This window comes from Quercus suber, unplaced genomic scaffold (genome assembly GCF_002906115.3).
Source record: "Quercus suber isolate HL8 unplaced genomic scaffold, Cork oak 2.0 scaffold_204, whole genome shotgun sequence".
Classification (NCBI taxonomy): Eukaryota; Viridiplantae; Streptophyta; class Magnoliopsida; order Fagales; family Fagaceae; genus Quercus; species Quercus suber.
The window spans coordinates 791883-805680 of NW_027069662.1; positions in this window are offsets into that span (position 1 = coordinate 791883).

Genomic DNA, 13798 nt, shown 5'->3' on the forward strand with positions numbered 1-13798 from the left:
AGTTATTGTTGTAAAAGGAGTGAAAGTGAATAAAAACATGACTTCTAGGTTAGTTTGCTTCTTCCTCAAAAAAAAAAAAAAAAGGGTTAGTTTGCTTCTTCTTTTTTTTCCTTTTGAGAGAGAGAGAGAGAGAGAGTTTTAGTTTATGGCGTCTGCTCCTAATGATAGTTTTTTTTATCATCAAACCAAGACACCAATCAGTTTTTGATGTAGGCGGAATTGAACTTCAAATCTCTTATTTAACTATCAGAAACTTTAACAGTTGAGTTAATTAGAACTCACAGTTTTTTGTGTAGATGGGGTTAATTTGCTTGTTAAAATAATTGAGTTGAGTTGAACCAAGGGGAGAATTGAAAATTAGGATTGATTCATTTAATTTTATTCTAAGCATGAGTATGAACTGAAAATAAACATATAGCCAAGTTAAATTATATATTTAGTCCTAGTTAATTTTATTGTTGAATAAGTTGAGCCATTAGTTAACTTGTTTTATCCTCATATAAAAAAAAAATATCATGACTAAAATTTTACAAGTTTACAATAATGATTAATTACTCATATATGAGGTAGTAGGTACTTAAATTAGAAATTATCGTGAAATTGTTATGAATATTTTTCATGAACCTAACTCTATTCATTCCAAAATCCGAATCCTTCACAATAATATAATTTTATTTGTGTTTCTTACATATATATATATATATATATAATTTCATTTCAACACGTGTTGAATTACTAATACTCGATGCGAATACCATAGATATTTTAGGATAAGGTAGGTGTATATGAGGAAGGTTCGCTAATTAATTTGCACCGTGGGGTGTGGAGTGGTGTGAAAGTAGGAAAGATCCATTGGGTTATTAATTTCTTACGTGTATTAATTAATCTCATAAATGTATGTGGTTGGATTTGGTAGGTATAGGAATATGGTGAGATTCTATGTCTGCAATTAGATTATGTGGTTTGCTTTAACTGTGTTAGAATTTATTTTCCTCCCCCTTATGTATGAGTGTTCGTTTCTGAAAAAAAGAAAAAAAAAAATGTTGAATAACTATTGATTATCATCAGTCATCACCAACTTGAGGAAAATATTAATCTTCTACAGAAGCTCACGATTAATTTCCCTCCGGGACCCTTTATCCCCCCCCCCCCCCCTTTTTTTTTTCAATGGTCAAATATTTGATGTAGGAAATTATTTGAATCAATTAATGTACGTACTTTTTTCTCAAAAAAAAAAAAAAAAGTATGTACTTAACTGCTTAATTTGAGATTCTCAACAACAACAAAAAAGCTTAATTTTAGAAAGTCATTATATCACTTTTATAGTACTATTATCTAATAGGGGGATTTTCCTTTGTATACTCATGTACACAATGATTAGAATGCATATGTACGGTACAATTAAAAATAACACAATTACACATGAGTTTAATTCCTGTTCGAAGCTGATGACAAAGAAGTCTTTTACGCCACCCAATGAATGAAAGCCACGCCGTCATTTTACAAAAAAATCAATACACCTCAACACACACAATCATAACTCATTAAATCTACAATCCTCCTCACACACGATAGTTTCATATCTGGAGAGCTAAACCCCAAATCTGCTCTCCTCTCTTCTTAGCACTGGAGCTCTACGCTGCCACATACGCTACCACGTGCGTCGTTTCCGGCATTTGAAAATTATGTCGGAGCCTTCGCAACTGTGGTGTCACTACCTCAAGGTGTGTTCTTTGAAGATTTGTTATTTCCCCAAATTTTGGATTTTGAAATATTGATGGGTTTGCGGTATTTTTTGGATATCAATCACTTGATTTGGTATGGGTTTTCCTGGTTTTTGGTATTTTCATGGGTTTTGATCAGATTATTAAGTCGTTGGTTCAAACCCTAAAAACAATTTGATTGTGGTTCTTAATTATTTTTTCCCAACTAGTTTGGGTTCTTACTTATTATGTTTCAACTCTAAATCATGATTCTTGTGTGCTTCCTCTTTAATTTATGAATTTTTTTGAGGTTTTCTATGTATTTGGATCCCCTGTATTGCTCTACCATTGTTCTTTTGAAAGGATTTATTTAGTTAGTTAAATCATTCTTTTTGTTAATAGTTAATACTTACATACATACCATTCATGTTCCTATAATATATACCGTGGGAAGTGAGATTTTTTTATTACTCTTATATGTTTTAAAAATCTGATATGGAATTTACTTAAACCAGATTAAATAATAAAAATTCGGTAGAGGTACTCCTTTCTTTCTCCTCCTTTTCCTCCTTTTCCCAACCAAACCATAAATGGTGCTTTCAGGAACTACTTCATTTGTTTGAGCATCAGTTTGCTGAGGGGATGTGAGTCAGTGAGATTGATTAAATGCAATGAAGTAAAACCAAGGTAGCACCAGCTTTGGTCTAATTTTGTTTCAACTCTATAACCACGTTTAAATCGTTGGAGAAAACGAACAATGAAACAAAATTAGACCACAAGGCAACAAAGGGTATCGAGATTGGTAGAATGCAAATAATGCAGTTAAATTAAGGTGGGGTAACTTGCCAGTATTATTGAGCATAACAATCACATTCTACAGAATTTTTATTATTTAATCTGGTTTAAGTAAATTTCATATCACATTTTTAAAACATATAAGAATTAAAAAAAAATCTCATTTCCCACAGTATATAATATAGGAACATGAATGGTATGTATGTAAGTATTAACTGTTAACGTAAAAAAACAATTTAACTAACTAAATGAATCATTTCAAAAGAACAATGGCAAAGCAATACAGGGGATCCAAATACATAAAAAACCTCAAAAAAAATTCATAAATTAAAAAGAAAGCACACAAGAATCATGATTTGGAGCTGAAACATAATAAGTAAGAACCCAAACTAGCTAGGGAAAAAAAATGAAGAACCACAATCAGATTTTTTTTTTTTTTTTAGGGTTTGAACCTACAACTTAATAATCCGATCAAAACCCATGAAAATACCAAAAACCAGGAAAACGCATACCAAATCAAGTGATTGATATCCAAAAATTACCCCAAACCCATCAATATTTTGAAATCCAAAATTTGGGGAAATAACAAATCTTCAAAGAACACACCTTGAGGTAGTGACACCACACTTGCGAAGGCTCCAACATAATTTTCAAACGCCGGAAACGACGCGTGCAGCGGCGTATGTGGTGGTGTAGAGCTCCGGTGCTAAGAAGAGAGGAGGAGAGGAGGTTTGGGGTTTAGCTCTCCAGATCTGAAACTATCATGTGTGAGGAGGATTGTAAATTTAATAAGTTATGATTTTGTGTGCTAAGGTGTATTGATTTTTCTATAAAATAACGACGTGGCTTTCATTCATTGTGTGGCGTAAAACACTTCTTTTTTGCCAGCTCTGGACATAAGTTAAACTCATTACATATATATAGATTCAAATTATACATTGTTTAAGTCATAGATAATACATGAGTTTTACTCTTTCTTTCTTCTTTATTTTATTTTATTTTATTTTTTGGATATACACATGAGTTTATTCTTTTTTATTGTTTTTTTTAATAGTTTATTTATATTAGACTCTTCATCTTTTGCACAACATTAACTCAACTAGAAATTAAAAAAAATATATAGATAGGGCATGTGGCGCTAAATTAGACAACAATTAGAATCTAATTTGAAATCTAATTGGAATTTTTCTCAGATTTACCTATTAATATATACTAGGTTGTAACCCCATGTATATGCATAGATACACTTAAAGATATATAATAAGATGGATAATATAATTCTTATATATATAATTTAAATACTATTGACAATCATTTTTATATTTTGTTAACTCTTTAAAAATTTTTGTAAGGATATTATTAGGTATAAAATGTAAATTGTCAATTTTTTTTTTTAATTATTGTGAAACACTTTTTTTTTTTTTTTTACAATTAATTTATTCTAGAATCTTTGGTTTTTTTAAGGATATTATTAGGTATAAAATGTAAATTGTCAATTTTTTTTTTTAATTATTGTGAAACACTTTTTTTTTTTTTTTTACAATTAATTTATTCTAGAATCTTTGGTTTTTATACTTAATAACTCACTTGGACGAATATTTATGATGTAGTCCCACATTTAATTAACAAATTAAGAAATAAAACTCTTTAAGAATAAATAATTTAGGACATATGACGCAAAATTGTACTCTAATTTGGAATTCTAATTTGAATTTCTCTCAGCTTCACCTATTATTATATATATAGACTAGCTTATAACCTCATGCATATGCATGGATATACTTAAAAGATATATATTAAGGTGCATAGTATAATTCCTATATATAATTTTAAATTTTAAATACTATTATTAATATATGGTCATTCTTATATTCTGTTAAGTCTTTAGAAAATCAAGTAGGAATATTATTAGGTAGAAAATGTAAACTGTCCGTATTTTTTTTTTAATGAATTCTTAATTTTTGATATTGTGAAGCACTTTTTTTTTTTTTTTTAAATTCTAGATTCTTTGGTTTTTATACTTAATAACTCACTTGGATGAATATTTATAATGTGGTCCCACAGTTGGCTCCAAAATTAAGAAATAAAACTCTCTAAAAATAAAAGGAAATACTAATGGATGCCCTTAAGGCAATAATTAACAATCCATTTAAAGAAAGTTTTTATGGAAAAAGAAAAAAAATTAATGTTTTGATAGCTTTTTCCATTTTCCATAAAAGTGGTATCAAAACTTTCTTAAAATGGATTGTTAACCAATGCCCTAAGAGCACCCATTAGCATGACCCAAAAATAAATAATTTAAGACACATGGTGCAAAATTGGACTTCAATTTTAGAATCTAATTGAATTTTTTCTAAGCTTTACCTATTAATATATATATGGATTTTCCTTTGTATATGAATTTACACAATGATTAGAAAGATTATCTAGTCATTTTCTATTTTTGAATTAATTTTTTAAATATACCTAGTAGGAAAGGAGAATTTGGATTGATATTTAAGTAAGGTCACTCTTGCCCTATTATATTGTAACTAGTGTGTAGCATCGTGCATATGCACAGGTACAATTAAAAATAATCATAATTATACGATTTAAATTATACATTATACATATATATATATATATAGAAGAGGTTCAAAAAAAAATTTTAAAAAGTTTCAACCTATGGCGTCTACTCCTGATGATAACTCTTTATCATTAGACCAAAACATCAATCGGTTTTTGGTGTAGGCGAGGATTAAACCCTAGATTTCTTATTCAATTATCAACAACTTTTCTAGTTGAGCTAACTAGAACCCACAAAAAGGTTCAAATTATATGTTTTTATGTACTATTTTTTAAAATCTCACTTTTTACCACTTTTTCTTACTTTATCAAAATTTTTCAAGTTATAAGTATATTTTAGCACACTTTTAGCATAACATTTTCAGTAAAAAGCTAAATAAGCTATTCCAAGACGGACTCTTAGAATTTAATTGATTTTAGACTGTTTAGTTTTTACACCCAATAATTCTCTTGTCACAAAAATTAGAAACTTAGATGGACATATGGCGAAAAATTGCACTCCAATTGAAATCCAATTTAGAATCTAGTTAAATTTGAACTCTTAGATTTTTACATTCAATAATTCACAAAATTAAAAATTAAATAGGACAACTGGCACAAAATTGGGAATCCAATTAAAATCTAATTGGATTTTCTCTAAGTTTTGGCTATGTATATATATATATATATATATATGGATTTTGGATTATTTGTGTCCAATGCTTGCTTAATTTTAGCAACTCGTTAATTCCATGATGTAATCTTGGATTTTTCCCTTTGCATATTTGTATAAACTAAGAAAGGTTTTCTTTTTCCTTTTTTTTTTTGGCCAAAGGCCTTGTAACTGAATTAACACATTCTCATGCACAAAGTGCTTGGGAGGTTGAGGGTGAAATGATTCAAGTTGAGAGATTAGCAACATATTGTAATTATCTCTAAAAAAAAGTTTTTTTAATTTTTTTTTTTTAAATTACCAATGGTCAGCCATTTTATACAAGAAATTATTTGAATTAATATCAAAGAAGTAAGAGGGAGTATGATGTCGAAAACGAATATATGTGTCTGGCTTGATTACTTTGTTAAGAATTTATAGTTGTAGGGAAGTGGTTTAAATATTTCCTTTATACCACTGTCTAAAAGCTTTCTAGATCCCAAAGAAGACAAGTTGGACGAGTGCTCTAATGTGGCCAAGCACAAGAGTTTAAAGGAAAAGCCCATGAAGTTACTAGCCCACTAAGGCAAAAATTGGACCGTAAGTGCAAAGGGGTGGCAACTCCTTCTGTGAAAGGCCTTACTGAGATACCCAACAAAAGGGAAGTGGTTTAAAACCCAAGTGATGTTGGGCCCCAAATCGAGATAGACGTATTAAAGTAGGCCCAATGTGAACTAATAACCCATCCTAATGACTGATTTCTTCAAAGGAATAGAACCTCGAACCACGGACTTAGTCGAACACACTATCGTGAGAAGGGTAGAAAATGACAAGCCGAGGATGAAACACTTGCCGAGCCACCGAGGATGAGACACTTGTTGAGCTACTAAGGAAGAACTCCGAAGAATGCAGAGTTGTTCGAGGATGCTTGCTAAAGTTTCTTGATAAAGTAATAGTCACCTCCACATTAATGAGGCTTACCTGCTTGGCATAGTTGAATTTATTAATGAATGACTGGTTTGAATAGTGCAAGTAGCCCTAGTAGTCTCTATTTATCATGAAAGTAGGGAAGCAAGAGCCTGATAGGATAAGAAGTTCTCAAGTTGTGTAGGGACGACACATCCTTGAGAAGAAAGTAGGACAAAAATAAGAGAAGAAAAGGGCAAAAAGAGAGAGACACATAAAATTAGATAGAAACTGAGAGAGAGAGGGAGTTGTAGAGAGAAGATAGAGCCTAAGAACACCTTCAAGAGTATGTTCTTGAGAGTAAGAAGTGTATTTCTTTTTCTTGTGCATGAATAATACTATCACTTTACGTAGTTTTACTCTTGGCCTTGTTCTTGTTCTTTTTCAAAATTTCCATTGTGGATTATTAGTAGCCCCTTAATACAAATTAGATGTTCCTAAAAAAGGTTGTTTATCATTTTTCACCCGCACAATAGCCAACTTAAAAATTTTTGACTACGATTTGATTGTTATTGTATGTAATCAACTAGTTTTTTTAAAGGTAAATAATGGGAGATGGAGAAAGTAGGATTCAAACCACAGACATAAAGCACCACAAAAATGTCATTACTATTAAGGTCATCACTTAACGTCTTAACCCTTTTGACTGCATAATTTTAGGAACCTATTATTTGCATTATTCAATATTAGGATTTCCCCCCTTGTAGTTTTGTAGATATACACAACAAAATTAATAGAAAGATTTTCTAGCCATTTTATTTCCTATTGCCTTAAAGATAGAGACAAAATTTTATCTAATTTCAAAATTTGCTAACTAAGGTGCCTTTTATTTGTTTTCGTTTCTTCTTTTTTCCCACTGGTGAATGATGTGCATGGTTTTAAATTTTAATTGACATGACATCTTTCCTATTATGAATATGGGTAAATTATAATTTACACTCCTAAAATTTGAGAATATTTGGATTTTATATTAAAATTTAAGAATTTGGATTTTACCCCCTGAGTTTGGAGGTGTTTGGATTTTACACCTTGATGTTTCAGAATTTGAATTTTACATCCTAAATTTTAAGAGTGTTTGGATTTTATATCCTAAAGTTTTAGAATTTGGGAGTGTAAAATCCAAACACTTCCAAAATATAGAGGATAAAATCTAAATTCTGAAATGTTATGGTGTAAAATCCAAACACCTTAAATTTCAGGTGGTAAAATCCAAATTCTAAAATTTCAGGGTGTAAAATTCAAACATCCTCAAACTTCAAGGGTGCAATTTGCAATTCACTCTATGAATTTTTATTGGGAAATTTTTTTTTTTTTTTTTTTTAAGAGAGATAGGATTGAAAAGAAGAAAGTAATTAATGAATACTCTTAGAGTTCACAAGTTCTACTAATTAACTTCATAGTAACATCCATTATTAATGTGATAGTAAGAGAATGAATATCATGTCTCTTATAATAATTTTTCAAAGAGAAGCAATTAGAAAAAGTATGTATTCTTAGAATTTTTTTTATTCAATTAGATATTTAGCAATTTATTAAATTATTAAATTTGTACTCAAATGAATTATTTAACCTTGTAATAAATTTCTATGAAATTTTATTGATCAAATGTAATCAAAACATAAACACCTAAATGATTTAAACCACCTAGTATAATCTTTAATCTAATTGAATTCTTTTCAATGCAAGATAATCGTATCCCTTTTTTTTTTTTTTTTTTTAATAGTGTTCGGAAACCACTTTCTTTTTCTAATTATTTGTCCGGTCCAATTTTTATAATAAATAAATTAATTGAGAGTTCCAATTTTTTAATTTTCTTTTATATAAAATAAAATAAAATAATAGAGTAAAAGACAAGCATTTAGGAGTTTCCTTGCATGTGAGGGACACCGCGGAGATTGTTTATTGTATGGTCGACCGCGTTGACTTTCCAGCACGCACAAACATTTGACCTTTGCTATTTGTAGTAGTTGGAACTTGGAACTTGGAAAAACGTTATCACCATTCACGAGCTTCGGCAACCATTAACTCCAATTTATTATTCATCAGCTTTTTCCAATTCAAGCCCATTTGAGATGAAAAAGCTGATAAACGTTCCAAACTTCTCTCTTTTTTAATGATAAGTTCTTGGAAACTCCGTATTATAACATCATAAATAATTTTGGAGTTTGTGGTGGGTGTTTGTTTTAAAATTTTATTTATTTTTTTAATTTTTTAAAGAAAAAATATCATAAATAATTTAATTGATAATAATTAAATAATTCAAATAAATCAAATAAAAACTAATAATATATAAAATAAATAAATAAAAATAAATTTTAAGTGGATATTCACACGTTTAATATTAAGAAATGAAAGTCACAAAACAATAAATAAACAAGTTTTCATTAGAAAAATAATAACTTCAGAATAAATAAATATATTCCAATGTCTAAAAAGACTCTAAACAAAGGAAATGTGGAACTAAAATGGTAAATAATAAATCCATATATATGTTTTATTAAAAAAAAAAAATTCAGCTTGGACATTGAACCAATCTATAAGATAGGTCATGGGATCATCAATTCAACCAGTAGATCACTAGTCAAACAGTAGAGTCAAATAAATCAAAATATAAATATGTAAAATTTTAAAAAATAGATATATAGATAAATTAACCTGATCATTATAATTCAAAATCAAAGTTCACAATAACAGAGCAATCTTTTGATAGGATAAAAATTTTAGAGGTAAGTAGATAGAAAAAAAAATTTAGGTTTCCTCCTCTTTAAGTTACTATATTATAACACACAAAACAATAAATAAGCCAACAAAGTGAACCTAAAGGTATAATTTTACAAATATCGCAAACTCAGCTTGATAATAAAAACGCATCTGTGTTACATGGGTCATCACAAGCCCATTAGGTTTGACTGAGTTTGACCAGGTTTTGTGCAGAAACGATCATTTTAAACACCTAAACTAGTTTAAGAATCGATCACTGGATTTCTAAATTCTAATCCGACCGGCTAAGTCGATCTAGATTAACAAGTACGAATTTTTAACCCACAATATATAAATATATATATATATATATATTAACGTAGTTATCAACGTAATCTGAGCCCCTCTATGCCCATTCCACTCCTTCCAAAGGTCAATATATAGCCCACCCATAACAAGCCGACTATCATCTAATTAAAAATATAAAAGCATAAATTTCACAAGAATCACAATGCAAAACCAGATGCCCACAAAGCACACAGGATAGCCTATCGTGAAAACTTAAAACGTGGTCTTGTCATAAATTTAAATATTAATTTATTTTTATTTTATATTTTTATTTGTATCTCTAGCATTATTCATTAAGTTTTTGTATTCAATTACTTCTAGTATTTCTTTTTCAATTGATAATATAACTAAAAAATACAAATTAAATAGCTTACCTAGAAAGTTAGAATAAAAATAACCCAGTTCTATCTTATTAAATAAATAAAAGGATTGACACAAATGGGAAAAGTTAAACTAAATAAATTATTAAAAAAATTGATAATAAATTAACAAAAGTGGGTTGATGTGATAAATTTTGTTTCTCAAAAAAAAAAAAACTTGACATTAGGCTGTAAGCAAGTTTTGTTCAAATTTAAGAATTTCATAATAATGTGATGTAATAATATATATTTTTAATTTGAATTATTTGTGTAGGCCCAAGAGACCTAATTTTATTGTAAACCCATATATGCCTAACCCTAGCTCGCTCTCTCTATAAACCCTACTTTAAAGTAATATCTAAAGACCAAAAGTTGTTGTTGGAGACATGACAAACAAGGGTGCTTGATTTATGTAATTTTTTTTTTTTCTCTCTTTCTCTTTTTGGTGAAATTTTTTTATCAATCCAATCATTTTATTTAGTTTTAAATAGTAAGGTTGTTCTCCATATACAAAAATCTACTAGAGCCATTTAGCATCTCTTTCTCTTTTTGGTGAAATTTTTTTATCAATCCAATCATTTTATTTAGTTTTAAATAGTAAGGTTGTTCTCCATATACAAAAATCTACTAGAGCCATTTAGCCTGTTATTGTAGGCAATCTAAAAAGATAATTTTTATGATTATCACTATCCACCAATAGTATTCACCATTCCAAATTTTAAGTTGGGTTACTGTAAGGTTTAGTTGTTTGGAGAATATTCAATGTGAAGCATATTTTGTTAAATGGGTATAAAATTTGATATGTTTGATGCTCCGTTTTATTTTTTATATTAATTGGGAATCTTTGGGTTATGGGATAAGAATTATGGGTTTTAACTGAATTTCTCAGAAAAAATGATAGTATGGTTGCTATAGTAGGCACCCCCTAAACAATAAGTTTAGGGATATAAAACTTTTTTTAATGTATTAAATTAATATTTTGTAGACTTTATTTTTAAGTTAGGTAAAGAGCTGCATATTTTGGGGAACATATTCAATTCCAAGTGCGTTAACAAAATAATTTTGTTAATTTTTATAATGACTTTTTTAAAATAAATTTTATGTTCCATAAGTTTTTTTTTTAATTCATTGTAAATAATAATAATAATAATAATAATAATAATTGTACAAGAAATTTCTTTTCTTCCTTTTATAACATGTTGTTAATAGATAAACCAAGATCAAATCATATATCATACTCAACACATTTTCCATGCCTTGCATGAGTTAGCGACTAGTATCTAATATAAAACCAAAGCTAGATGACTTTTTTATTGACTTCATAATACTGTGACACCTCACCTTGGTGGCCTCACAATTTTCCACATCATTATTATTTATTAATATGAATGATTATTTAGTTTAAAGGGTGCAATAGTGTAAGTTATTGAAAAACAGTGTTTTGAATTTACAATGAATATTTGTACAAAAGTTACGAGGAGTTGTGCTTGTAAAACAAAATTTTGGGTTTTAAAAATGTTATTTTAAGCTCCCAAAATGCTTAACTAAATAGACCCAAAGTTCATACAAAATCTAAATCACTCCCTCATGCAGGAAAAAAAAAAAAAAAAAGAGACCTAATGCAGAAGAAATCTCTCTCTCTCTCTCTCTCTCTCTAAGTTGAATCATTATCATCTACTATTATAAAAAAAAAAGAGACCTAATGCAGAAGAAATCTCTCTCTCTCTCTCTCTCTCTCTCTCTCTCTCTCTCTCTCTCTCTCTCTAAGTTGAATCATTATCATCTACTATTATATTTTTAATTTGAATTATTTTTTAGTTTAAAGTCTCAAACAAAATCTAAATCACCCCCTCACACAAAAAAGAACAAGAAAAAGAAAAAAAAGAGACCTAATGCAGAAAAACTCCCTCTCTCTCTCTCTTTAAATCTCTAAGCTTCCCCCAAACCCTAAACTCAAGCAGTCGCTTCCACTAAAAAGATTGCAGCCACATCAAATGCTCTCCTTCCACAAATTCATTCTTTTTTTTTTTTTTTAAATAATTATAAACCGATTGATAAGATGCTTGAGCTAATGTGATCACCTTTCTCTAAAATGTTGTCTTTCTAAAGCATAACCCCAAATCAACGTTAAGAGAAGAGAATTTGCTATAGTTTGTGTTTGTTAGGTATCAAAGGTTGTGTTTTACAACCATTTGATGTGACAATAAAACATATCAAATGATTGGCGATGCATTTTAACAAAATTAAATTTGCTATGTAATTCTATACCATATTTTTTTATGGACAAAGTTTAGCTACAAAATTGGTTGTAGCCTTAGGCTATAAACTCACTTAATAAAATAAATATTACTGCATATTTTGAAAATCTAACCGTTGAATTACATGTTTTTTATGCTCTTAATGCACATGTCAATTTTTGTGTCAATCGGATATCATTTACTATATAATCTATAATATTATATTTTATACATAATTTTAAATTTCAAAAACTTGCAATTTAAAAATTTATTGATGACATAGCTATTGATTTTTAATTTTCTTGAAATTTGGCAAACATGGAGAATATAACAAGAAGATGCAATCCAATGGTGGATTTGTAAAAATTCACCTCCAATAAAAAGATATTGAGTGAGTTTGTAGCCTAAGGCTACAATCGATTTTGTAGCTAAATTTTGTCTTTTTTTTATATGCTCTCTATTAAGCTATTATTATAATAATTTATAGGGACAAAATTGGCCTTTGCCCTTTTCGGGCAAATTGTATAGCTTTATGCCCTCTTTTCCAAACTAATTAGGAAAATGCCCCTCTTTTGAAACTCGACTTACTCAAAATTGAGTTAAGCTCTATAGTGACGTTATTAAGGACCTATGGTGGCGTTTTTTAACTCGACTTCCATGAAATCAAGTTATAGGTAAAAAGATTGCCTATAACTCGATTTCATGAAGGCCGAGTTAAAAAACGCCACTATAGGTCCTTAAAACATCACTATAGGTCCTTAAAAACGTCACTATAGGCCTCCCGATTTTTTTTTTTTTTAACTCGATTTTGAGTAAATCGAGTTTCAAAAGAGGGGAATTTCGCTAATTAGTTTGGGAATGGAGGTATAAGGCTATATAATTTTCTTGAAAAGGGCAAAGGGCAAAGGCCAATTTTGTCCTAATTTATAGCTCTAAGTATTGTACTTGGCAATTTTCTATGTAATTTATAAAATGTTGTATGTATATATGATGAAGTTTTGAAAGATTTATGGGTGCTACTTTTTATTATTATTAAACATTTTCATGGATGGTGGTACTTTTCTTATTTTATGTTGAGATCTATGATTTCTTAAACATTGTAAAAAGTATTTTTCTCATTTCCCTTCTTACAATTCATGACAAAGCACCACATAACAAAGGATGCTTTGGAATTGAAAAAATGGGTAGGGAAAAAGGTTTAGTTTGAGTTTAGTTTTACTAGCAAACTTTGTAGATATATTAGTCATGATTAACAATAATAGAATTGATGAACCCAATGGACTATAGGATAATTTCTTACAAATTTTTTGAAAATGGACCGCGAATCGTGCGGGATATTGGCCAGTTATATTTAACTGCACAACCAATTGATGAATTGAAATATTGAATTGTGAACTCGAGTGTAATTCTTTTCATTACAATGCAATGAATCGAATATCTTAGAGCGTTGTTTGTACTTGCCACTTGCTTTACATTCAATTGTTGTTACTTTTT